The sequence below is a fragment of the Crassostrea angulata genome, chromosome 2 (genome assembly GCF_025612915.1).
Source record: "Crassostrea angulata isolate pt1a10 chromosome 2, ASM2561291v2, whole genome shotgun sequence".
Classification (NCBI taxonomy): domain Eukaryota; kingdom Metazoa; phylum Mollusca; class Bivalvia; order Ostreida; family Ostreidae; genus Magallana; species Magallana angulata.
The window spans coordinates 43,652,010-43,675,817 of NC_069112.1; the positions used below are offsets into that span (position 1 = coordinate 43,652,010).

The window sequence follows — 23,808 nt, forward strand, 5'->3', positions numbered from 1 at the left end:
CAATTTTGTCACATGCCCTCATATTGTCCAGGAATTCTCTGATATAGGCTCTAGCATCCCGAGCCATGCTTTCAAGTGGGTCAAGTGCCACATCATAGGGAAGGTTCATCTCTTCCCCGAACACTAACAAATATGGGGAAAATTCAGTAAAATGTTGTGACAGTGATTTCCGATAAGCCATTAAAATGTTTGAAATTAAGTCTGGCCATTTATCCTGAGCGTCTCCACAGTAAGCTCTGAGAGATTGTGCAAGAGTGCTATTTTGCCTTTCAACTAAACCATTTGTTTTTGGGTGATAAGCCGAAGTGTGATGTTGAGTAATATCAAAAATTTCACAGAGGGTATTTACTAATTTTGACATGAAATTTCGAACTCTATCTGAAAATAAAACTTTCTCCATATAACATCATAGTAAAAAAACACGACACGACAACTGGTGGAGGTATCCAAAAGCCCGGTGGATGAACCACTATTTTCTACGATCAAAGCAGGAAACGAAGATGCTGACACCCGCTAAAGGAGGGAAGGAGACACAGGGAATGGATAATAACGCCCTGCAGATGATTGAGCTACGACGTCAGCTACAGGAAAAGGACAGAGCCATAGAGGCCCTGGAACAAGAGAGGGATGAGGAGCACCAACGACGGGAGCATCACCACGAACGGGACAGGGAACAGCTGGAGGCTCAGGAGGAAGAAATCGGACGTCTCAGACAACAGTTGTACCATCTTCAGACCAGATCACTCACTACAAGACAGGTACAAGTTTAAGCTCCGGCTGTGACTACTGTTACAACACCAGCTGTCGCCCCCGCTGCCTCCTCTTTGGCATCCACGCCGAAAGTCAAGCTAGACAAATACGACAAGTCATCAATTGTACAGTGGTGGTTGAAGTTCATGACATTTTTATTACTACAAAAAGTATCTGAAGCATATCAACACTCTTCCCTTTTACCTCACAGGAGCAGCTGAGAGTTGGTTTTTTTTTCTTTAGATAACTCACTTAAAACCTCTATTGAGTCTATAAGGCCGGCAATTCATAACCGATTCAAGCCCTCCTCACGACATAACCTACAGCTGATGGATGTGAAGCAGAAAGACACTGAGAGCGTGGAGGACTTCATACATCGAGTAACATCCCTCACCAATGACCGTGCCCTGGACCAGGACTGGCTCATTACTCATCATGAATGGGCTCAAAGAAGACCTTAGTATGGAGGTGATTAAGGCTGACCCCCAGACGTTAGAGGACGTGTGCAACATTGCTTCCAGAGCGGAGATGGCTGGGCGCTGCAGGAGTCCACTAATTAAGCTTTTTTAAACGCTTTGCAGGAAATCCGACACGATGTGCGGGAATCCCGCAATCCACAACAACAGCCGCGACGTCTGTTCTATTGGACAGAGCACCAACAGAGGCCTAGATTTCACCATGGGGGATACCAGCCATCCGCCCCAAGGTTCCAACCTCCAGTCCATGGACCACCTCAACCTCCCAGACATCTGAGACCTGCTCCACAACACCAGAGATACAGTCATCCTCGGGGTGATTCTATTCATAACAATGTATCATCGGTTAGGTGTTTTTATTGTAGAGAATTTGGTCATTTTAAGAAAGATTGACCACACAGACAAACTTCTTACAATACACAACACCACCACCCCCAACGATCAACTTACTCACATGAACACTACATGTCACAACAATAAGGGTGCGCGCCCGTCTTTAGAAGCTATGCTAAAGATTGGCAAAACATACACTCGGTTCCTCAGGTGAATTTTGTGGCTCACATGACGAAAAACACCATTGCTATTTGGGTAGGCGGTCGTAACACTAGTGCTTTGATTGACTCTGGTGCCTCAGTAACTATTATTAACAAAGACTTTTTAGCGAAAACCCAGTACGCTCAAAATTGGTTACTTCCTCCCAACTTTCGGTCTGTAAAAGGGACTAGTGGAAAATTACTCCCTGTTTTAGGTCAGATAGATTTAGAAATTTTGATTAATGGCAGAGAATACAATTTTAAAGTTCATGTGGTAAATGGCAACCATCATGCATTTATTTTGGGTGTGGACTTTTCGTGTGCTCATGACACAATGCTAAGGTTTTCAACCTCCAATACTTTACATATACCTGACCAAAATGGTGAAAACAATGTTTGTGTGATAACGACTGAAAATGGTTATGCTAGAACCAGGTGTCCTATTTTAATTCCCCCCAGATGTGAAATGAATATCCCAGTACATATTTCTCGACATCAGAATGGTGACATTGTATTATTAGAACCTCACAAAGATTTAGAATCACTAAATCTGTCAGCTGCTAGATGTTGTGTGCAGGTAGACTGTAGTAGTGCTTTCCTTAGAGTGATTAACCCTACTTTTAAGACTATTGAGTTACCCATGCATTTTGTTGTTGCAAATGTTATTGATGTTGACCATGAAAGCATTTTGTCTTTGGAGGGGGGGGGGGGGGGATCAAGAAATATTAGTGCTTTGAATCCAGAAAGTTCAGAAAACAAATGTAAGGGTGAAATTCAATATGATTTAGGAAATTCAGATTTAGATTAGAATCAAAAAGATATTTTTTTCTGAATTTTTTATCCAGATACAGAGAAAATTTTGCTCTTGACCTGAGTCAATTGGGACGCACAAATGCACACAAACATAAAATTGAAATTAAACCAAATTCCAAACCTGTTCGGCTTCAATTTTACAGAACTTCTCCGCAAGCTTCTAAAGAAATTGAAAATCAAGTATCTGAAATGTTGAAAAATGATATCATTCAGCCTTCAAATTCAGAATGGCATTCGCCAGTGGTTTTAGTAAAGAAAAAGAATGGTACCTTTCAGTTACCTTGTGATTATCGTGCTCTTAACAAAATAACTATGCCAATGTCCTTCCCACTTCCTCATTTAGAAACAGTTTTCGATGCTATAGGAGAAACTAAAACCAATTATTTTACAAATTTAGATGTTATGTCTGGATTCTGGCAAATTGAGCTTGATGAGGATAGTAGACAGAAGGCAGCATTCATAACCCAAGGTGGAGTTTATGAATGGAAACGAATGCCTTTTGACTTACTAACTCACCAATCTCATTTCAGACCTTGATGTCTAACGTGTTGCGCGGTTTAAATCGGAAGTCAATGCTCGTGTACGTTGACGACATTCTTATCTTTTCGCGCTCTTTTGTTAAACACCTTACGCATTTAGCACAAGTTTTTGACCGTTTAAAAGAAGCCAATTTAAAATTACAACCTGCTAAATGTCACTTCGCAGTTAAAGAGGTTAAGTTCTTAGGGCACATCATATCTCGACAAGGTGTACGAGTTGACTCAGATAAAACAGCAGGTGAGTTCTCTACACCTCGCACTCAGAAACAGGTTCGTAGCTTGGCCAACTATTATCGGAGTTTTGTACAAGATTTTGCCAAAATTGCAACTCCCTTAAACGCTCTTTTGAGTAAGGACAAGGGATTTGAATAGTCTGAGCAGTGTCAGGTAGCTTTTGAAACTTTGAAAGAAAAACTTGTATCTGCCCCCATTTTTGCCTATCCTGACACTTCAAAATCATTTATTTTAACATGCGATGCCTCGGATAATGATGTTGGCTATGTACTAGGTCAGATAGATAATGACAAGAGAGAATATGTAGTCTCAAATGGAGGTAAGTCTCTGTCGGCTGATCAAAAGAAATTCAATATACTGAAAAAGAGTGTCTGGCAGTGCTAAAAGGTAATGCTGCTTTCCGTCCTTACTTGGTACACAGTAGGTTCACTGTAGTAACTGACCATGAAGCTTTAGTTGGCTGCAAACAGCTAAACACACGGGTCGTTTAGAACGCTGGGCTCTAAAGTTGCAGGAATACAACTTTCAGATAATTCATAGACCAGGTAAGAGCAATTTAGTAGCAGATGCCCTCAGTAGAAGAAATTATCCAAGTGAGATAAGTACCTCTGAAATCAATACAGTAGCTATCCAAGCTAATGATTCTATTGAAACCCAAGGTAGCACCTCTGCGGTGCCCTTGTCAAAATTGTCTAAATCTGCAAGTACTCAAACATCGCATTCTGATGCAGAAAATACTGGATATCAAGAGGTGAGTATTAACACTTGTACCATTGATCAGTCTACTTTCACAGTTGACTCAATAGGTATACAGACTGACGGGTTAGAGGAGCAGGTACCAGAATTTACCTCAAACCTACCAAACATACTTCATTGTGTTGAAGAAACACCCTAGGTCACAACCGTAGTACCGGTAAGTACTGAGACAAAGTCTGAGGTAGAATCAGAATCAGAAGAGACTGAAAAACCTGAAAATGATGAATTGAACATTTAAAACAATTGCTGCATACAGGTATCATTTTCATATAATAATGAAAGTCCTATTGTTGCACCGGTACAAACTGAGTCGGATGACGAAGATGACAGGCAGGTTATTTTCAACAATCTAGGTTAATTACAAGCAGACTGTCCAGATTTTAAACAGGTTTATCAATACCTTCATGATGGTACACTCCCTGAGGAAGCAAATGCAAAAGATTTAATCATCGCAGAGGCAAAACATTTTAGTTTAGTTGATGGTATACTTCACCACTGGTTCCAAAGGAGGTGTAAAAAGCCTAAAGGTGAGTTCAATTTTATTAGACAATTAGCACTTCCACAAGTTCTACGCAGAGATGCCCTGCTCTCATATCATGATAGCCTGGCAGGAGGAGGTCACCTTGGTATAGAAAAGGTAAAAACAGCTCTTTACAGAAAGGACTATTGGCCTAGAATGCATAGCGCTATTATCGAATATGTAAAGTCATGCAATCGGTGTCAACGTGCTAAACGCGATTACAATCCCGCGAAACCGCCAATGCAAGCGCTACCACCGGCTAAAAAGTTTGAACGATGACACATAGACATCTTAGGTGCGTTGTACAAAATGAAATGAGTATATTTCATATGATTATATATATTATGTATAATATATAATAATATGTATAATATATATTCTACAATCATATGTAGTATATATTATTTAAATTATATATAAAACTATATATATATATATATATATATATATATATATATATATATATATATATATATATATATATATATATAAAGCACTAAAAATGGCTAACGACACGAACAATAGAAATTGTCATATTTTCGGGACAACCAGTCCCTTCTTCAGGACCAAAACATAAATTACATGAGTACAAAACAAAGAAAACAAAATCTAAAGCTACTATTAAACTACTTAAGAAACTATAAAAAAGAACAGGTACATTATAAACATTTATTTACATTCTTAAAGAAGGTGTTGCTACTGTCGCCGATCGCTCTAAAGTAATCTATCGACTGCCAACTTCACGCCCGATTAAGTTTATTAGCTAATTAAAATTGGCGTCCGAGTTAATGAATGAAAATTTGAACCCTCGTTGTTAACTCGTACGGCACTTATGATATAGACTCGAATTTTTTTAAAAAAAAAGATAAAATTAAATGAAAATAAATAAATAAAATTAAGAAAAAAGTGATTTACAAATAAAAGGTAGTAAAGAAACTAAAAAATGAATGGAAGAGGCGCAGTTGACAGATTTCATGATATTACTATGTGGGTGTCAGGTGATGTATGGCTATGAGACGTTCATTTTAGTGAAGTCCATTTGTTTGTTCATGCCATCAGGTCTGAATGAATTGAGTCTGTGCATCCAGAACTTTTCCTTGCTCTTCCTCTCCGCGTCTGTCCAATGAGGATTATGGTCAATAACCAATACTGTCATGTCTTCCCATTTGTGGCCACTTGTATTAAAATGTTCTCCGACGGGCTCCTTGACTTTTTTGGTCTTTATGGTAGAGCGGTGGTTGTTGATCCTTCTGCGGAGGTCACCTGTTTCACCGACGTAATGCTTAGAGCAGACTTTGCAACTGATGAGATAGATGCAGTTGTCTGTGCGGCAAGAAGTGTTGCCAAATATCTTGTAGACGCGACCCGTGATCGGGCTTTTAAAACTGTCCGCGTTGGTGCTGTGTTTGCACAACAGGCACCTGGTATCGGAACAGGTTTTAAAACCACCATTTTGCAACGGATTGTCTAATCTTGCCCTCACTACCATGTCCTTTAAGTTCCTCGGGCGATTAAACGCAGCCATTGGTGGATTCTTGAAAAGATCAGCCATTCTTTCGTTAGGGCGGGGTGATATGTAGTGACAAGTGGAACCCTGCTTTTGTCTGTTTTCTCTTTGTATTGTAAAAGGGTCTTCCTGTCTTTTGTAGTAAACTCATCAATTGCAGATTGAACTGTGTGGGCTTTATAGCCTCGATGACACAGATGGGATTTTAATATTCTGCTCTGTTCTTCAAAGATTCATTAGAAGAACAGATTTGTCTGATTCGGGTTGTTAATCCCTTAGGACTTCCTCTAAAAGTATGGGGAGGGTGGCAACTCGATGGTTTGAGGTAGAGGTGAGAATCAGTGGGTTTGGTATGGAGACTGAATTTTATTATTTTTTTTTTATTAAAATGTCTTTGGAACACAACAGTAGACAACTTTATCAGAGAAACAGGGGTTTCCGTTGTTAATAAACATTTTCTCAAACTTTTCAGCGTTGCCTGACAAAAATCCTTTACGCAATCAACAATAAGAAATAGTTTTGCAGTTACAGGCATCTATTCTTATAACTCCGATGTAATTCCAAATGAAGCTTGTGCTCCAACTTCTGCGTTGAAAGAGACCGACCGGAAATCTTTAGTTCAACAGCGATTTCATCAGGAACCACAACTGACTCTGTGGTTACTGATGAGATCGCTGAATTGGCTTGTCTTCAAACTGGAGACGAATGACATTTAGAATGCCATTTAGCACAAGACGAGGAAACACTGCTTGATTTACTATGCGCATCCACTACCCGCCTCGATGATAGCAATGAGATCACAACTTGTTCAAACAGGCTCTCGCTATTATTGAGAGTGCTCTTACACACATTTTCTGCAGCACTCATTTCAGTTGGAAACACCAAACTTGATCAAGATCTTTTATACCAAAGTTGGACATTATACACAACTACTGTCAGCCGATGATGTTCTCCCAACTACCCTGACAACAGAAAACGAAATGTTTTGGTAAAGTCACCCACGGAGAGTGCAGAAAATGCAACATCAGCACAGGATGTTGCAGATAATGTTTTCCGATCCCTAGACCTGTGTCGATACAATCAACCAAAAAAAAGATCAAATTAATATTTTGTTCTTACTGCTGATAAGATTTTAAATTAAAAAAGACAATCAGTAGAACTTGAAGCACAAGTGCCAGCGATAAGGAAGAACAAGCGCAAATGAAGAAAAAAGGATGGAGAAACTCAAGAAAAAAGTGCACCGCAAGTACAAACATGAACTTAATCGATATGCTATGATATGTTCTTTACCATGACCCGTAGTTTTTAATGCATCGAATTAAATAATGAAATAGATTGTACAAAGTAAACATGCGTTCAAGGTTGAATATGTTATTGTTTTTTTTTCCATAATTTTATGAGTGCTACATCTAATTTAAAATATATGCATACTATGTAAATTTAATATTTTTTTTTATTTTCCAGGAGGGGGAGGGGGTTTGGACCCCCGGCTCCCCTTTAGATCCTCGCCTGAGACTAAATAATTAGCTTAGAAGCTATAGCGAATAACTATGCGATACAATGCAATACAACGAGCATTGTCTCTAAGACCCCCCCCCAAAAAAAAAAAAAAAATATATATATATATATATATATATATATATATAGATATATATATATATATATATATATATATATATATATATATATATATATATATATATATATATATATACACTTTATTAAGACCATCGGGGTAATTTACTTTCTTATAAGCTTCTAAATGTTTTTATAGTTATATACAAAAAGTAATGTCACTTCATGACTTTGAAAATAACTACTGAACACTGTTCGTTATCACCACATGTCATTTAAATATTTAATAAGCACTTTTTATCTTAATTTTCATTAAATTTAGAAGTTTATTAAGAACCAGTGTGCGCGAGAAAAAGAACGAGCTAAAGCTACAGTTCATCAAACTAATTTTTTTGTCTACGTCCCATAATGCTCTCTAATCTTTTCACCCGTGGTGCTATGACAGAAATGGCCGACTCTCAGTTCGTAATTTACGGTGTCTTAAGGTTTGAAGACACGTTTAGAGTACCGCGTATGCTTCGGCAAGACTGGCTATTGGTACTTTGCGGAACGGAACGAAACAGAACGGAACTAGTTATGAGGCCCCCAACGGGGAACCAGATTTAAAAAAAAAACAATATTTCAATTCAACCTATCGTAAATGGAAGATTATTTTACAAATTTTAATGTTTGAATGGACTAATTATTACATGAAATATGCTACTCATTGCTCTATAAGTCATTACACGCTTCTTTCCCGGGAAAACCTAAAGTCATTAGTTGTTTTAAGATGTTAGATTGACACTGTTAATATAAATTTGAGGTTTAAACCAAACTCAATTAATCTGTGTGTGTAAAATCGATGAAAATTGATTCAGTAATCTTTCTTTTGAATGATTTCTTCTGATTCCGTTCCGTTCCGGAAAATACCATTACCCGCGGGGATATTGGTATTTAACGGAACGGAACGGAATCTTTCAAACTTTTTAAGTAATGGAAAATATCATAACAACTACTCACCGTTCCGTGTTTTTTTTTTTTCAGATTCTTTAACGATGAATGAGTATATCAATCAAATCAATTCAGTCATCTTGTGTATTTGCTGATTATTAATTTCAGCGTTTGTGTGCGTGTGCTGCATACAACAACAACTTTGTTTTCATTTTTTTTATCAATTTCATGTCATTGTCACGGCAGAACTAACTAGTTGGTTAATTAAGCTAGCAAAAACACAATACTTATATCAAGTAGAATTCATATTATACCAAGATCATTCGCAGCGCAGGGGTAATATCGATAAAAATACTTGATAGTCTTATTTGAAATAAATTTAAATGAATGATGATATAACAAATGTTATTACCATACTTATAAATAATTTTCTTCTGGTTCCGTTCCGCAAAATACCAATACCCGTGTGGATATTGGTATTGAACGGAACGGAACGGAATCGTTTTAAAATTTTGAAATATATCATAACAACTACACTCCGTTTGTTTATTTCTATGTTCTTTTGGGAAAAATGAAGCAAATAAACAAATAATTTCAATAATTTTAACATCTTGCATATGTGCATATCACTCCAGTGTTGTGTACAACTATAACTTTTATTTCATCTATGATACTACATTACTTACACGAATGATATTACTAGTTTGTTCATCAAGCTAGCAATAACGCAATGTGTATCCCATATTACGTAGAATTTTAAAATATAACGAGCACATTCGCAAGGAAAAGTTTAATATTCATCACTTACCTTCCGTCTGAACAATTTTCTTCTGGTTCCGTTCCGTTCCTCAAAATACCATTACCCGTGTGGATATTGGTATTTAACGGAACGGAACGGAATTTTTAAAAAAAATTATAATATGAAAAATTTCATAACAAGCACGGCATTTATTCAATCTATAACGAACATGTATTTGTTACGGGAGTTTACGGGAGATTTAACGAGTTTGTTTATCAAATTAACAATACACAATGTTTACATCCAGTAGAATTTTATATTATATCAAACATATTCTGAGGATAACATTATTTTTAAAAATAATTGATGGCTTTATTTGTAATACAGTAATAAAAATATTAATATAAGAATGTGGATTCCATACTTATTAATTATTTTCTCATAATTCCGTTCCGTTCCGCAAAATACCAATACCCGTGTGGATATTGGTATTTAACGGAACGGAACGGAATCTTTTACATTTTTTAAAGCCATCTCAGGGCTTTGTTCGTACGATCAGCTTTATAATAGATATTCTCCTTCGGCATCCAGTCACGTGGTGTCATGTGAGATATGCTTGCTAGTTCCCAGATCAGTTTTGCTGCTATTTCCAGTGCGAGCGCACGTGCTTTGGTTATAATTTAATTTACGCGGAATTTTACGTTGTGAATTATGACTGATTCGTTATTGCAAAGACTTGCTAAAGAATTGGAAGTTGACGAACATTTGGATATATCTACTGAGGTGGCAAATGCCCCGAGTAATCTCGGAAGTCCTCAAAAAACAAGTACTCCGATAAAGGAACAGCAATCTGTTCCGGAGTCATTAAGCGATTCGATAAAGTTTCTGATCGAATCACAACAAAGACAGTTTCAAGAATTTCAGTCTTTATGTATGAATGTTGCATCCACACAGCTCTTGTTGTTCCGTCTGTGTACCAACGTTTCTCTTCTTTCTTTCGCTTGCGGACGAGGGGTCGCTTGAAGAGGCCGTAGATATTCTAAATACCTTCTCTGGAGGGGCAAACTGTGGCACTTCGACTTTTCTCTTCTCAGGGACCCTGTCCTTGACACTTGGCTCCTTCAGCCTATTAATTATAAAACGATATCTCCAGGGCTTTTTTTTTGTCCGATTTGTGCGTCTCCGAGTGACGCTTCAAGTCCCTTACACGTCTGGTAGTGTAATCACAGTCTGGACACTGATAATTTAGTTCATCATTCAGGACTTTCTTCATTGTCAGTAACAGGGTACTTCTCATCCTATAAATTCAGATCATTTAGCGATTCAAGCTTTGTTTTATCAAAACTTTTTGCATCTAATGGCATGTACTTATTCTCAGACAATTAATTTGTGTCTTCAGCTTCATGATATATTTTTGGGGAAGCTGTAGGCGAATTCGATCTGTATGAATTACTTGTGCTCTTCCTCGCCTCCCACAATTCACTTCATGCAGGAGATCAGAGATCGGTTTTAAGATTGAATGAGGTCCTCTCCAATACGTCGTCAGCTTCGAGGAAATACCCACTTTGCGCTTGGGAAAATAAACATACTCATCGTCGCCCTTTACAAACTTCTGCCAATGTAGTTTGGTATTACTTTAACGTTTCTGGCGACGCATTTCCCCATCTACATGATCTCGTACTGCAGCATGTGCCTTCTGCATCCTTTCTTTTAATTCCAATGCCCATTTATGCTGAGAAATGTCTGTGATACTGCTTGACGTTTCGTACATAATGCCTAACTGGGTTGCAACTCCACGTCCTAGCATTAGCAGATTTAGCGTACATCCAGATGTCTCATGTTCGGTAGATCAATATGCATCATCAGGTACGGATGGTGAGTAACCCAATCCCGCTGGTGATCGTCAATATATGCGCGCAGCATACTGGCCAGTGTCTTATGAATCTTTCAACCATGCCATCTGACTGGGGGTGGTATGGCGTCTTGCGCGTCTTCTTGATACATATGAAAACCCGACGCTCGTACTGGGCACCCTGGTCTGAGTGAATTACGTATGGGACTCCCAAGTTAGTGATACCTTGTTCTACGATGATGCACGCCACTGCCTCTGCATCCATGTTACGCATACGAAAACACAATCTGTCCACTTTGAGAAATAATAAGAGATGACAGGTAGTTTCTTGTTACCCTTGGCTGTCATTGGCAATTCTCCAAAAATATCAGTGGCAATGCGTTCCATAGGAGCTCCAGCTGTTGAAATATGCATTGGCGCTCTTTTATGCTTCAATGGTCCCTTGGTTAAGCTGCATTGATCGCTTCCTGCTATGTACGTTCTCGCATCCTCCTGCAAACCAGGCCAGTAGCACCTCTGTCGAAGTTTTGCTAGTGTTTTACGCACTCCTAAATGTCCTGCTGAGTAGAGAGGTATCGCTTGCATTGTAGACGTTTTGTCAGAATTCTTCCACCTGCCGTCTTAGATTTCTAGGGACAAAAATGTTAACCACCAAGACCTCAAAAATCGGCCCTCTCCGCTGGCTACGTCAAAGTCAGGCTTTGCTAGATTGGTCACCAAATCTTTGATTTGTTTGATTTGCCGGTATTGGTCTTGTAAGCTACGCAGAGTGTCACCTCCTTACTCAGTTTTTACATAGGCAATATCCGTGGAGTACTCCCAATTGCTGGTAAAACCACACTGTTTGCACGGAATACGACTGAGTGCATCTGCGATTCGTAAATGGCTTCCAGGCCGATGCTCAATCTTCATGTCAAAACACCCAACACTTCTAGAGCGCAAATTGCCCCTCAAGATTTTGGAAGTGCATCAGCCAGCATAGGGATCCATTGTCTCTGCTCACTGTAAATCGCTTGCCATACAAATAGTGATTAAAATATTTTAAAAAATGCACCACTGCCAGGATTTCATTCCTTGTTACACAATATTGTTTTTCGGCCTTTGATAGAGTGCGGCTGGCATAAGCAATCGGACGATCTTTACCATCGATAACCTGCAAGAGCACGGCACCAATGGCAAAGTTGATAGCATCTGTATCAAGGCTAAACAGTTTGGTAAAGTCTGGTATAACTCAAACGATCCTTCATCTCGGCGAAATCTTCCTGGCATTCTTTAGTTCAAACAAACGTGTTGCCCTTCTCTGTTAACTTTGTCAATGACATTGTCGTTTCTTCGAATTTGTCTATTAATCTCCGACAATATCCGCAGATACCGAGAAACGAACGGACCTATGTCACGTTAGAGGGTTCTGCTAAGTCTTGGACGACTGCTTGAACCATCTCTGGATCAGTAGAGATACTATGCTCTGTGATTGCCCATGCCCAAGATTTAGGACTTTGCGCGAAAACAGAACACATTTCTTTGGCTTGAACTCAAACATTTATTCATAAAAAAGAAAGAAAATTATGCGACATATAAACTAAATGCGACTACACGTTTTCACGAGTATTCATAAGGTAAAATACTTGCATCAAACAGTGTTTATCATATATGATATGAATAACGAATACAAAACTAAGAGCGTTTCGCCAGAAATAAGTTCCGATATTATATAGAATTTGCGAAGCAAAAGTCTAGAACCAAAATGTACTCTACACCGAACACGTAATTCCTCTTTAAATAATTACAAGCCATTCCTTGAGAAAGCTGAATAATTCAAAAATATTTATAAGTGAGTTTATAAGTTGATGCTTTGTCACAAAATATTTTATTTTCTTTAAAATCCATACAGTTTTGAGTGTTTCTGTCGAAACTATTACCTAACCTTAGAACAGTCACGTGGTCCAAACTAAGAAATCAACTATTGCTTGTGCGCGATCCCTTCACGAGTTTCGTAAAAAATATAATTCCAATTCAAATGTTTACAATGCTTTGGTTAGGTATTTTTGATAGCCAACCAAAACTTGATGGTCATTAGTTGAGATTTAAGCGAGCTACAAAGCTTACAAGTATTGGCACTGTAAATGAAGCTCTTGTTTACCTTGTTGCGGTGAAAATTACAGTTTTAGACATAAAATGATTTTTTTACGTTAGGAACTGTCATAAAGCTTAACATTAATAAGAAAAAAGAAAATGTAGCTTTAAAATTGTTTTCTGGAATATTGAATCTATGTAAATAGAAGGAGAGCACGAGCCTTGTTTACATGAATTAAAACGAATTGTGAGCCATGTATCTTGTTAAAACTCCCAAATGTCATTTGACCATTAGAAATGTATTTTTAAAGCATTTTGAACGATAAAAACAGACAAATATATGAATTTATTCAAAATCGTAACCATGCTCTCTTAGAAAGAAACACCTGTTAATGTTTTCCGTTTTATTTAGATGATGAACTTAAGGTTGTGTAGTTCATGTATTAATGAAAACCGATATACCGATATGTACATGTAGTCTTGAATGGCAATTAAGTTTAAAAAAAAAATAATGTTTGCATGTTGCTTAGGTTCATGTTAAATTAGTTAATGGTAAAAAAAAAAATATTTTTTTTTTATTTTTATTTTTTTTTTTTTTTTTTTTTTGGGGGGGGGGGGGGGGGTATGTTTTGGTAATTTACATGTATGTAAACATAACTTCCAGTGTGTTGTTCATGCATCACAATTTGTGTTCTATTGTAATGGATATGATACACAACTGTTAGATGGATATGTTTATAATATTATAGAATGTGACAAAGGATGGTATGGTATTGGATGTAATGAAACATGTGGACACTGTCGTGATATAAACCAATGCTCCAATGTCAATGGAACTTGCTTACTCGGATGTGATGCTGGTTTTAAAGGGGACCAATGTAAAACATGTGAGTATACATGCATATGCTACGGTAAGAGCATAGCTGCACGTCAGAAACTATTTCAGTGACGAGAGCTAATCATTTTAAACTTAATTAAGAATCAAAATAAAATTTAAACGCGTTGCACATACATTTGTTAAGTTGTGATGTCGACTTACTTATCATGTTTTTTTTTCTTCAGATTTGAACACTTCATATGTTTAGCTGTTTGTATATTGTTGTTTGCATAATGTTGTGAGAAACGTTTACAATTTTTTTTTCGGTATATCATTCACCGCTGATATAAGTATCAAGTTTAGCTTACATATCATATATTTCAAGTATTTATTTAATATTTAAATGTAATGCACAAAGTAAAAAATTAACAACAATAAACCGGTCGGTAATTATCATAATAAAGACGGTTTGGGGACGTTTGAAGTGAAGAGGTATGTATGGTGGTATATATGTTTATCTTAGAGGAAAAAAATGCAGATATTGTGTTACCAAAAAAATACGATCCATGAATAGAAAGAGAATTGTTTAAGTATTATAAGTAATTGCAATTTTCTTGAAGCAATGTCAGTAAATTTTAAACATAAATCTGATATGATTCATATTTGAAATAACAGTTGATAAAAACATGTATCTTCAATCCATTTTCAGTCCATATTGTATGAATCGCTTTTTCTTTCCACGTTTCTATTCCTTTTTTTCATATAGTAATTTAAAATGTCATTTCCTAATTTGATTTCTTGCAAATATTTGAATTGACTGAATGATATGCAATACCTGATTTTTTAGTGTACAAGTTCTTTTCTGGTTTCATTTTCCTGTAGTATCTGTAAATTCACTTGTTATACAGATTTTTTTACTATGATTTTCAACCTTAAGCTAACCAACATGTTGTATTATTTCAGGTAAAACGTAATGGGAAAGCAATAATAAAGAAACGAAAGACATATCTTAATGTTTTAGCCGTCATTTCAATAGGACATTACAGAAAATGACATATACGTCGCATAAAACATTCGTTTTCAGCTTGTTTTTCGTTTACTATACTAAGTATATCAATATTAACGTTTTACTGTCCTTAAGATGTATAATTCAGTGTTAAAATACATTTATGTATTTTACTTTTCGACATGCGCTGTTAAGTATTTTTTTTTTTTGTTATCAGATGATCAAGATATTAAAATTGTGTGTTGATATTGTGATAGGATTATATTTAGCATGGTCACATGTCAAGCACATGTTCGTCTATAGCTTTAAAAAAAACGTAACGTTAAAAATGATTGGTTGTATTTGTTTAAGTGTCATTCGGAAAGTGTCTGTGTTATCCATAATGATGTGGGGAAAAGGAAGTTTGAGTTATGAATACATATAGTCGTTCTGATTGGTTAAGAGAAACACACACCCAAAGCACGGCAGTTGACGTGGAATCCTCTCTAAGGTTCGAGTAAACTCACTTCCCGGGTAGATACAAGATGGGCCCCAGTTTCCGTTTCCCGTCTCGTTCGTTGCTTCGCTAAGTATTTTGTTTATTATCCTGTAAATTTCCATTGTGTAGCATGCTAGGCGTTTAGTCCGTGCTAAATGGGTTGGCATTGGGTTTGACTTTCAATTAACTTTAAGGCAGGCTTACATTAACGTTGTAGCTTGGTAAGGATGGTGATAACGGGAAGTTGTTCTGTATATTTGTGTATATAACATTTGTTCATTAATAAATCTATGGTACCATAATAAGTGTTTTCATTTACATGTAGCTGGAACCTGGGCTTGAGTTAGTGTCATTTTGAAATACTCGTAACATTTGACAGAGTGATTGAGCGTTGATATCACTTTCTATAACATTTCCATTGATACAGAGTTTTGGATTTAGACTAAGAAAACTGACAGATTTGAGACTGACTTTACTTTAGCGACTTTTATTGTTGTTGTTTTAGTTTCACTTCGTTATTATTTCAGTTTAGCTTGATACTGTATATATGTTCTATTATTTCCTTTTATTAGGAAAATATGCCATATTGCTACCATTCACTAAAACACATTTGTGTTTTTGTGCGATAATAAATTATTTATGTTCGTTTCTTTACGATGAATGATGTTTGATGTAAATTGATATTTGATTTGTATTAAACTATTTAACATCTGAGTTGTAAGTTCTACATTTTCTGACGTAATAATAAATAATTAAAAGATACATAAGAGTTCAATGCATACAAGCCGGATCCGGTCAAAATGGCCTAACCCTGCCTGTATGTAAGTATGCAGTTAGCAGACTGGACCGATAGAGACATGGATGCTCAAAACCATGGTGTTTGATAATGTTTGGGTCTTTCATTGATATTCTACTCACCCGATGATCTCGTGTCTGCACATTCACTTATCAAATGTTGCCACGGAGGATAGTGGCTACTTTCACATATACTAAAATAGTTAATACATGTCTGTTGAATTAAAAAATGCCATGTTTACTTTGCAATGAAAACGAAGTTTTAAAAGGTTTAAATGGAAATAGAATTACAAAAAAATATGTTTTCTATCTTACTTACTTTGTGTTATTATGGTTGACTTGTTCGAAAACATCATTGTAAAAAAAATATTATTAGAATAATGATTTGTTACGTTGTTTTTAAGATTTTTCGTTCATAACTACATTTAGTACTAACAAAGTATAAGAATGATAAAGTCAACCATTTAATTTAACTACTTTTTCAAATATTTTTTTTACAGTGTTTACAATACAATTTTGTATTTGAAGTCATACGAAAAATAAATGATTTTTTTTTTTGGTTGTTGAATTGTTTTTGTCTTACACTGATTTGAACTGATATATAAATAAAAAATCGAAGTTTATTGTGACGTCCAGTTAAATAACAGTTTGCCTTACCTCATCTACCGAATACGACTCTAAAAAAATTTCCGACTCTAACGAAGTAAATGTAAGACTTCGCTAATGAAATTTTACCGCAATTGTTCATTCCTGCATTGCATATCTATTTAAAGACACATGAAATTTAAGAATTTGTTGACTGCTCTAATGTTTATTGAATGGCATGTTCGCGGCCTTACAAAATAAAAAAAAAATAAATATAATTCATTTTATTGTTTCTAATTTTGATTTGTCAGAGGCGTATTTGGTTGCGTATTCTCGGATGAAGCAGCGGGGTGAGATTAAAACAAGCTCAATTCCTTGTTTTGCCAAGGAATTTTCAAATTTGTAACTAATGGTCCTATAGAGTATAAAAGTACGACAGTTTGAAGTACTCTCAGCTGTCTGTTTTTAGCGAATTTTCTGTACGATTTCTTACAAATTTCTTATTGACATTAAAGGAATAACAGCTATAGCATAGAACGAGTTAGACTTTATCAGTTAAACAGTTTTATACCGGTATAAATATTTAACGCGGAATTTTTTATATAACAAACAGTAGCTTTTTTCAGTATATTCGATGCAGTTTAGCATGATACATAGTAATCACTTCTATTTACGGGTCATGTATCATACATTGTTTCAGCAAACATGTACAAAACTTCAGAAATCAAATTGTCTAATTATACTTAGCAAACCCAGTTTGAAACTCAAAAAACAGTATTTGGTCTTTCATAATGAACTACGCAGCCCTTGAATTTTGTGGGTTTTTTGTCATTATGTAAGAATGCCGAATGTGAATTTGTATACAAAGGTCATCTAGTTTTTCAAACGTATGACATACACTACAAACGATGAGAAATGTGTAGTTCTTAATGCAGCATTATTTAGCTGTTGCGACCCGTAATATGCCTAGTTATTATGCTCAGGCTTGCACTAACAGAAAAAAAAAATCATATTTTTCTAAATCAGTTACAGCTGTTTTATTGTGTAAAAATCACATTTTCTTCTTTTTTTAAAAAAAGCATGTCCACGTGGTTATTTTGGAAATAAATGTGCTGAAAAATGCAATGACACATGTGCCGGATGTAACAATGTGAATGGCGTTTGCGATTCTGGATGTATCTCTGGGTGGATAGGTTATCTCTGCCACGAAGGTAGCGTTCATACTATTTAAAGTTTGGAACGGAATTTTATCGGGCAGACTATATGTACAACAATATCTAAAATAACTTTAACACTGATTCATAACGAAATAATGTTGACGAAATTTAGGATTAGTAGTATTAAATTAGTCCATCCATAACGTAGGCGAATTAAACAATGTTGATTGATCTATACTTCATCAAATACATATTTTAAAGCTATTATGAGACTGCCATAAACCAAAATCGGTTGTATGTATGTAGTAAACTAAATGAGCTTGTGCATTTCAGTTTTTTTAAGAGCTGTCTGCCCTTACGGAAAATTTTTAAATTAACTTTCTGAAAATATGTATGGTAAACTATAATTGTTTTAGCATATTCGAAAAAAGAAAAAGCTTTTGCAACTTTTTACCATGAAAATGTGAAAAAATCGCTTGTACTAAAGAAAATATAAACTTGTCAAATCTTGCTGGGTTCTGAGCTGTGCTTATTTGTACTTTAAAGTAATCTATCCTTCACCCACGGCCAAGGAGATCAGCCACGGCTGCTCTACCTAGCGTTAAGCGGTTATCTAATACACAAGATTCGCACACGCACACTTGCATGTATATGAAAATGTTTGAGTTTAAATTGCCGTTAATACAAGAACTGTTTTAATTGTATGTTATAAAAGTATGTCCATCTTGCATTTATTTAATTAAACATTTGATTGTAAATTAAAAGGTCATTCTGAAAATTAATAAAAGCGATATAACTCCAAATTGGAAACATCGTCAGACATAAATTAATGGTTGGTTTGTAAGTCTAAATTATTTTGAAAACTGTACAATTTTTTTTTTAAATCAACAAAAGAAAACGCACACATATATTTAACTTTTAAGTGATGATCATTCCTCGAACATGGCCGAGGAGATCCGGCGCGAGTGGACAAATATATATATTATTTTTGCTTTAATTTTGCAATTTTTATACTGAAAATAATATCGGAAAATGTTGTAACAAAAGAACACATCTGTTAATTGAATTATATGCCTCAAAATTGCCTACTCACGTGTTTTACATAAGGCTCCTTCATAGCCAACATCACATCCAGTTAAGCAAGTACCATTAATCGGAAAGCAATAGTTTTGTTTCTACAGTGCCTGCATGTTTCATTTCAGTCATATCCATAAGATCCTCTATCATATATCTAAAACCAATTATATTTGATTAAAAATCCAATTTAAATTCTAAATAATGATTATCATTTATCAAAAAGAACCCATTTATTTACGACATTGGTTTTCCTTCATCGGATTTTCATAACTCATTCCATTGGTTTCCTATTATGTGTGTATTGCACAGAGAAGTTGTCGGCCTTTGTTGACATATCGTTGTCATTTTATGTATTAGAGAATGGGTCTGTCCACTAAGATGACGCACTATTGTTTATAATTTAAAAAGATCAAAAGAGAAACTTCCATCTTGATTAGGTTCGTTATGAGTCATTTTTTTCACTTGAATTTTGTAAGTTTCCTGTCATGTTTAATTCATGAAACTCCATACTATAAAAGATTGTTTAAGAACGTCTATACGCGTCAACTCCTTTAACCGCTTAATGTTTACTATCTGAACTATGGTAATCTAAGATGCAGTCTTGTATTTCATCCTTCTCTGTATCCTCAATAATTGCAACTTTGATTGATTTTAAATAAAGCATGCTATTGTTCTAAATACACAACCGTTGCGTAGGTTACCCCCCCCCCCCTTATTTAGATGCAGACCACTGGTTGGTGCCATTATAAAATTATTATTTTTCATTTTTTTTGGATTAAAAAAGAATTTTCCGACGTTATGGGAAAATTACGATTTTAAGTTTTAGGGCAATGCACCCTCAATCTTGACGACGATCTGAGACAGAGAAATATTAGCCCTGAGGGCGATAAAGCTCTAGCTTCCGGTTGCTGCCTCACCTAGTCCAAAATATGCGTATCAGGGCTGATACACTACTGCTTCACACTTCATTGGTCAGTGGTCTCCAAAAAGCAAACCCCGAGTAAACCTAAAATAAACCCCGAGTGGATTCAAAGTTAACCTCGAGAGGACACACATTTTCAAAAAGCAGACCCAGAGTAAACCGATAGTAAACCCGAAAGTAAACTTAAAGGGTCGCTCATGTACATTATGCAATGGGATCCCATCTTTTAAGAAAATTATGATTTTTAAAATGTACCGGAAATTGCATGTGACCTACTTTTTTACTATAACTAGTACAAAAGAGGGTTTTTTAGGGACAAACATTTGGTGCAGGTATAGCTGTCTATTTGCAGCATCTACTTTTTCTTCAGAGGCGTAGTCACAAACTTAAAAGTGGGGGGGCTCAAATCCAAGAAAGATGTAAAACGTGTAATATAAAGAAATTAAGATGTAAAACATGTAATATCAAGCCCCTGTCTAAGTTGAATGAGAGGACTTCAAATAGTGCATTTAAAGTTGATTGACATTCATCACAGGTATACCACAATCAGAATCTCCAATACTGCAGCTATCTTGTAGAAATTACTAATCTTGATGAGATTCGGAATGGCTAGAATATATTCTAAAGTACATATATGTAAACATAAAGAATACTTTTCAGATGCAAAACAAATTTATTAAACTTATACATGTAGGTTTGAAAATGAAGAGTCCTTAGATAATTCAATACTTAATTCTTGGAAACCAAACTGAAAGAGAACAGTCTTAATAAAACTATAGTTAATAGTTTCCAAAGTACAGTTTCCGACTTGGAATCTTCTGGATGAATGACTTTGCTATTTCTTTGATGTTGACTTGGTCTGTTCTCTCTTTGTGAACAAAGCAAGTCATACAGTGATTCAATCTTGCCTGCGTCATTGTACTTCGGAGGTAGGTTTTAATCCTCCTTAAGGACGAAAAAGATCTTTCTGGTGTGGCAGTTGTGACTGGAATGGTAAGATAAATTTGTACAAGCTTCGTAACTTTTGACAGAAGTTTCTTTGTGATAGGCTCCTTCATGTGTTGACAAATTGTATCTATCAAGGTAACTTTTTTGATTTCATTTTCACTGTCAACTTTGAAAATATCAGGCAACATTTTGAGCTGCTGTTCAAGCCTTGGAAAAGAAATATCATCTTTGTAAAGCATGGCAATTTCTTCAGACACAGAAAACAACTCTCCATTTGCTGCATTTAACAAAAGTGATTCGATTTCCTTGACGATGGTCATGTTTTTTTGTTCAAATCTGTTTTCAAGAGTGCCTACAGCTTGTTCTAATGCTTCAAAGAACTGCTGTTTAAAGTAATCCTTGGGATTGTCATATCTATGGGGATTGATTTCCGATGGAATTAACATTGACGCTAATTTATCTGATTGGAGTCTTTCATAATCAGGTTGACACGAATCACCCTGGACTCTTCGCAAATGTTTTAAACGTATGCTTACCACAGAGTCCTCATCGTTTATCTTCATTGCTGACAATAAATTGGCAAGTTCATTCATTGTTCTGAAATAAAATTCCAGGTGTTCAAATAGATTTAACTTGATTTTTGTTTTAGTTACAGTAACATTAATATTTCAATTTGTTAACTCCAGAATAGCGTGAATGAGTGGTCTTATACAACAGTTTCATCTATGATGTATTAATTCTATATCAATTTAATCATTTTGCTAATAACACAAAACAAAATAATCATAAAAACTTACTGATTGAAAGAGATGGTCAGACTGCAAGCATATAATCACTAATGAATCAGCAAATAATTAAAAAATCCAGAGGTTTGACAAATCTTACTTCACGGCCTATGTGTTAAACAAGAAATGAGATACAGCAAATAAATAATGACTTTTAGATGTCAGCACAAGGGGCAGCTTGTACCTCTCATGTAATTTTGTTAGATAACAGATGCTGAGTGAAACAGAAACGTCTAAACTTAGGTCAAATTTATGACCCGCACTCCCTATCCCAAACATGCGAACACAAGAGGTCTCGACAGATTTAATTACTATACATTACTATTACTTCAAGAGAAATGCTTACTCAGTTGTTGCTGAAAATAAAATAAATTTGCCATAAAATGAGAACTGTTATAATGGTTTAATATAATTTCAACATAGCTGTGATTTTGTTCGACATTAAGTGGGGGGGGGGGGGGGGCACAGACATACTCTTGCCCCCCCATATCTGAAAGGGGGGGGGCTAGTGCCCCCGCTGCCCCCCCTGTGACTACGCCTATGTTCTTGATTTAGTAGGTTTTATAATTATAATAACCTGGTTTATATAACTCTTCATTTATTTCCCTCTCTTTCAAATTTACTATTATAACTACTAGCTGATTCTCAATTAATCTTTTTCATCCTCATACATAGAAGCCACCTAGCTTACTTATGAAAAATTAATAACCAATAAAACAAGTATCTATAAAAAAAAGTCATACATGTTTATCTCATATCTTTATTTCAGTGTGTCCTGAAGGACATGCGTAAATGCAATGAAACGTGTGGAAATTGTCGTGACGTAAAGACGTGTAACCATGTAAATGGAACGTGCTTAACTGGATGTGATGCTGGATATTGGGGGAGCTTGTGTAAAACACGTGAGTACTATATAACTAGGCACTTGCTTACGAAACTATGTGTGCATTAATAATTAAATGCGATAAATGTATCAACATTTTCTAATTAAACAAGCTTGCTCACACGGATGTTTTGGGTACGATTGCTCTGAGAGATGCCTCGACACATGCGCCGGATGTAATAATGTAACTGGTTTGTGTGACTCCGGATGTAAGCCTGGCTGGAAAGGTTACTTTTGTAATAAAGGTAGTGTTCATAACATTATTATTTTTTGTGCGACTCGATTAATCTGGCAGGGAGTGCAAACCTCCTTCATAACTGTTTTACAGCTTTTTAGCAGATTTGTCCTGAAAATTAAGGCTTAAAATAAATAAAGTCGTCATTTCCCGCGAAGTTGACGTCTTATTGGTATTAAAAAAAGATTCCAACACATAGCATGCTTCTACAAAGAGTGAATTAAAATTGCTAGCATCTGTGAAGAACAGTTGCTGAGAAATCTTTGACGAGAATTGGTTTGAAAATTTAGACAAAAAATAAAGGAAGTCGTCATTTCCCAGGAAGTTGACGTCCGACTAATACAAAAAAATCCCAACAAATGGCATGCCTAATCAAAGAGTATGTTACATTTTTAGCATCTGTGATGAACAGTTGCTGATAAATCTTTGACGATAACTTGCTAAAAAAAAATTACGCTAAAAATAATGTAATCATTATACAGGAAGTTGACGTCTGATTAGTACAGAAATATATCCTGTACATACACACATCATGCCTTAACAAAGAGTGCGTTTAACTTTCAAGCACCTACTATGAATAGGTGTTGAGAAAAATGACACATACGTTTTTGTAACGGACAGGCAGACACAGACAAGGTTAAAATAGTATACCCACCTCTCCTTCGGAACGAGGATATTACAATCTGTGGAGGGTGGCAAACATCGAGAGAGAGAGAGAGAGAGAGAGAAAGAGAGATAGATAGATAGATAGATAGATAGATAGATAGATAGATAGATAGATAGATAGATAGATAGATGGATTGAAGGACGAACGGACGGACAT

General features: G+C 35.8%; 1 pseudogene; it reads left to right on the forward strand.

The window, feature by feature from the left end:
* The window catches only part of LOC128174371 (multiple epidermal growth factor-like domains protein 10), a 346,250-nt pseudogene extending 323,136 nt beyond the window's left edge, over window positions 1-23,114 (forward strand).
* The last annotated feature ends 694 nt before the right edge of the window (window positions 23,115-23,808 follow it).